The sequence below is a fragment of the Zingiber officinale genome, chromosome 2B (genome assembly GCF_018446385.1).
Source record: "Zingiber officinale cultivar Zhangliang chromosome 2B, Zo_v1.1, whole genome shotgun sequence".
In the NCBI taxonomy this organism is placed as follows: domain Eukaryota; kingdom Viridiplantae; phylum Streptophyta; class Magnoliopsida; order Zingiberales; family Zingiberaceae; genus Zingiber; species Zingiber officinale.
The window spans coordinates 32,754,081-32,759,279 of record NC_055989.1 but is presented as its reverse complement, the minus strand read 5'-3'; the positions used below and the strand labels follow the sequence as shown (position 1 = coordinate 32,759,279).

Below are 5,199 nucleotides of genomic sequence, written 5' to 3'. Positions count from 1 at the left end.
GATCGCGAACCCTTCTTCCCTCTTCCCCTCGTTCCCTCCCTCGCGGAAGACTCAACACCGATAGGAAACCTTCTACGAAAGCTCATCGCCAGAGCTCGACGAAAACCAGCGGAGTCCAGGCTATCTTCGACCAAGGGATCTCTGTTTTGGTGGTTCCTGCGGCCGATCGTCGACGGCACGGTGGCTAGGGCACGATGAGGGATAAGATCTCGCACTATCTCCAACCGATCGATCTTCTCTTTTCTCTCCTCCTTTCCCCTCTCGCAACTCTGCCCTAGATCGTCGACCGCCATCCTTTGTGTGCCACATCTTCGATTAGCAGATCTCTCCCTCTTGCTTCACTGCAATGCCAAGAGCACGAGCCGACAACAAGGGTAGGTTTCTTGATGTTCTTTCTCTTAATTTTCTTCGATTTGTGCCCTAGCTTCGAGCCTTTACTATTGTTGTCGGATCACTACAGCTGGCAATTTCCTCCTGTGCCCTGTTTCCTCTTCAGAACATACACGTCGCTGGATTGTCATTGCATCGCCTACCTCCCATCGCTGCTCTCTGCCGTGAACAACCCACACTGATGCCCTAACTCCTCTGTTCGCTGCTCCCGTGAGCAACCAGATTTAAGGTAGGTTATGTTTGAGGATCAGTGGTTATTTGGGTTGTTAATAGGTTTTCTTATTGATTTCTGGATCTACTTCTTGATCCAGGCAGTGAGGTGATTTCCAGCAACTTCTTCAACCGATAGCAACATATTTGGTTGAGGATCAAGAGCAGTGACTTGGAGTTGAGGTAAGAAGTAGAGAACTGTATCTTTGTTGTAGATTATGTCTTGATTGGAATATTGTGATGATAGATTTATATTAGGTGAGTTTAGGTTGATTTATGTATAGATTTAAAACAAATTGAATGGTGGTATGATTAGGGTTAATGAAGTTAACACTAGTTGACCGATAGATTATGATTAGTTAGGGTTTTCCCTAAATTAGTCTTGGAGATTTTATTTAGCTATTTAAATTCATATGAAATTAGCTAAATTATATATATATATATATATATATTGATTGTGTTGGCGCTCGGAATTCCGTTCTGTGTAAATCCCCTGTACAAAAATTTGTACAAGGACAGAACTATTCCTAGCAAACTATTTGCTTGATTAGACATGTGTTTGATCAATCAAGCAAGTTCTTGATTGATCAAAACGCACCTTGATCGAAGCACAAGATCGTAGCCTCTTGTGTTGGTATTTTAGGATCCATACAAAGAAAAACAAACTAATTGAGCTGCGGAATAAAGAATTAGTTGTACCTTTCTTCGTAGACAAAGACCTCTTGATCTTCTGCTGTATTCCTCTCCTCTTCTTGGACGTCGTGTGGGCGACGATCTACCAAGACAAACCACCTGAACCTCCTTTTGTTTCCAAGTCGCTTACCACCAAAAGATGCAAAGAAAAGGGGTGCCTCCTTCTTCTTCTCCTCCTCTAAACTGCCGGCCACCTAGGGTGGTTCTTCTCTTCTTCTTCTTCTCCTCCAAGCTCTGGCCACCAAGGGAGATATGCGCCGGCCCTAGAGGGAGGAAAGGGAGGAAGAGATGAGAAGGTGGGGCGCCGGCCCTAGGAGGAAGAGAGGACGTGAGCGCCGACCCTGGGGGAAAAGAAAAGAGAGAAAAGAAGAGATAAGGTGCCGGCCACAAGCAAGAGAAAACAACTCAAGAGAGATTAGGTTATGGTGGCATGACCTCTTCCCTTTTTATAACTTTTGGCACCAGATAAAAGAGGAGAAATATTAACAGAATTTTTGTTTAAAAAAAATCTCTAGGAAAGAATTAATATAATTCTTTTTAGAAAAATTTCGTAGGAAAGAATTAATATAATTCTTTTTAGAAAATTTCTAAGAAAGAATCAACATAATTCTTTTTAGAAAAATCTCTAATTTTGTTGAGAAAAAATCTCCCCCTTTTTTTTTCTTTCTTTTCTTTTCTCTTCCTTTTCTTTTCTTTTTCTTTTAGTTTGGCCGGCCCCTTGCTTGGGCACCAAGCAAGGCTTGGCCAGCCTCTTTCTTGGGTAGGAAACAAAATCAAACGAGTGAATGCGAGGCTACAACAGGGACCGAGAGGAGGAATTGGTTTTTGCCTCCTGATGGACTTGAGCTTCCTGTGTTCGACCCAAACACCCAACTCAAGTTCATCAATAATAACTCATACCACTAAAGAGTTATTATTGAACTACCGCATCAATCCCATATTACAATATGGGCTCCTTCTTATCATGAGTGTGTTAACCTCCCTGTGTTTAAGATATCGTATATCCATTAATTAAATGAGTTACTGACAACTCACTTAATTAACATCTGATCCAAGAGTAGTACCACTCAACTTTATTATCATGTCGGACTAAGTCCACCTACAGGGTTTACATGATAATTCTTATGAGCTCCTCAAGGGGACATCATCAACCTAAATAAATAGGACACAGTTTCCTTATAATCAACAACACACCATATAAATGGTACTATCTCCCAACTTATCGGGCATATTTATTTAACGAATAAATCTCACCCATTGATAAGTTAAAGAAATAAATACTAAGTATACGTGTTTGTTATTATATCGAGATTAAGAGAACGCACATCCATAATAACAGAGGTTCTATTCTTTTATGCAGTTAGTATAAATCAAACAACCTCAAATGGTCCTGCTCAATACACACATAGTGTACTAGTATAATTTTATAGTCAAGACAGACTAATACCAAATTACACTATAACCGTTCCAATGGTTTGTCCCTATCTATCTCGGTCGTGAACTACTATTTATAATTTATAAGGAACTGATAACATGATCTTTTGTGTGGCACCACACATCATGTTATCTACAATATAAATTAAATGGACAACTGTATTAACATATAAATATAAAATGCAACATTTGACCAAAGTGATTCTCATTTCAAAATATAAATGTTTATACAAAAAGTTAGGCTTTTAGTATACATTCTAACAGATTGATGCAGGACATTGATTCGAGATGAGCGTCTCGATGCCGGATTTGGTTTGATTCGATCTTCTATTTGAGGCGGGTACTTCTGACTTATCTCTTGATATAGTTATGTTAGATATGCATAATAGTTTATTTCTAGTGGTAATGATTATGTTTGCATCTGATTGATATGCCACTATCTAGTTCCTGTTGTCTGCCTATGTTCCTATCTGTTATGCATTCCTACTTATATTTTCTTTGATTGACGCCATGTGTATCCATGTTCATAGAAATAGTGACTTACATTGCCTATTGTGTAGTAGTCTTGTTGTTCGTCATATCTAATTTGTGTACTTAGGTTGTTGATACCTAGACCATCGTATGATTTATTTCCTTTTAGTGTTTTTTATATGGAGGGTATACGGTCTGTATCTACATGTTTAGTGTCATGCACCATCTTGGATGATTACATGCTGGAGATGGTCAGCTCCATTATTGTTGAGCGCATCGCCAGTTACATGATCTACACACACAACCACTCATGAGTTAGTGGTACATCAGGCAGGGTGTGTGTAGCTTGCTCTGTCAGGGCTCCGCTGGTCCACTCTTGGGTAGCGATGACTGCAGCGTGTAGCGGGCTCCCCCACTATATTTGGGGTAGGAGGATATGTGTACTCTGATAGCATCCTGTCCACTCGGTCACTCAGTAGCAGTGATGGCAGAGTGCACAGTTGTCATAGCCCTACCCACTCGGTCTCACTATCGCGTGTGAGATGGTTGACTGGCGTCAGGGGTGACACATGCCATTTTTGCACCATATGCATAGATTGCATTTATTATTTGCGATTGTTGCATTTTGGATGCTGCATTTGTTTGGGTTGCATATGTTTGATATGCATACATGTGATATTTTGTATCTGGTTTGACGACCCTTATATTCAGATAGGAGGTCCTGGTGAGTACAGTTTTCTTCAGTCTTTTCAGTTTGCATTTCCTACTTTTGTTTAGAAAACTATACCACATAATGATTATTGCTAGTCATATCTTATTATGCATGTCTATCTGGTATCCGCTGAGTTGGTTGAACTCACCCCAATGATTATTCTTATTTCAGGTTGAAGCTGTCAGGAGGTTCTAGCTGCTAGTCCCCTGGCCACAAGAATTTTCGCTTTGGTCTTTTGGTTTCTGTTTATTTATTTAGAGTTATGTTTCAGACTTGTTCTGGTTTTGGTACTCTGGATTTTATATGGCTTGTCTTTGAGTAATGTACTGGTTGGGTTTTGTTTGCTTGGTGGATTGTATTTGGTTTGTTTTGTTACGTGCTTATCGGATGAGCAGAAGAGGTAAGTTTAGATGATATTTCCGTTTTCTTTTGCATTGTGTGGATAGCCGGAGGCTGTTTTATTATAACTGCGTGGATGGTTTTAGTTTTGTTTGATATATATACTAGCCGTGTTGGCTGATGAGTGTGAGCCCTGAGGGCTATGTATATTAGTCTCAGATTGCCACCCGTACAAGGGAGTTGCAGTCGAAATTTCTTCTGGCAGGGATTACCTGGGGCGTGATACACTCATTAGGATTTTTTTCACTGCTCGACTTCACTCACCGAGACTTTCACCTGCCTAGCTTCACTCACTAGGATTTTCTAACTGCCTAGCTTCACTCACTAGGTCTTTCACCGGACTTCACTCACCAGGATTTTTCCTTGCCTAACCTTCAGTTAGGACTTTCCTAGTCAAGTATCTGGTCAACCTTAACCTACTTGACTCTTCTTCACATCTAATTGATCAGTCTTTGACCAGAGGGGAAATGTATCAACAACTCCCCAAACGGATGATTGCATCTGCAATCTCCATGTATTGTCAAACATCGAAACCCAAACATCAAGACTCAAGCTTGAGCCAACTCAAGCTTAGTCAACCAGGTTAACCTTGACCTAGGGATATTTCACTAACAATCTCCTCCTTTTTGATGTTTGATAATACCTTTAAGTTAGGCTAATATCATAGCCTCAACTTTTTCTTCATGCCAATGCATGAATGAGAATTTCCTTTATTTTCTCCCTTTCCTAGAGAGCATTCTCCTCCAAACTTTCCTAGAGGGGCAATGAAGGCCTAACTTAAACCCTACATTCTTCCCCTATTGGCACACATAAAAAAATTCTCCCCCTGAAGAGTTACTCAACGTTGTTCACAACCTACCATGTTGGTCACAACACCACAATGAAGGTTT

At 40.4% G+C, this 5,199-nt stretch overlaps 1 long non-coding RNA gene across 2 annotated transcripts; it reads left to right on the top strand.

Moving 5' to 3' along the window:
- On the top strand, positions 1-4,314 carry LOC122045573. Of its 2 annotated transcripts, none has more exons than XR_006130021.1 (4): positions 1-374; positions 461-619; positions 702-783; positions 4,082-4,314. It is a non-coding gene; the product is annotated as an uncharacterized LOC122045573 (long non-coding RNA). The 2 variants fall into 2 exon arrangements; XR_006130022.1 differs by having other exon boundaries at positions 3,002-4,314.
- The last annotated feature ends 885 nt before the right edge of the window (positions 4,315-5,199 follow it).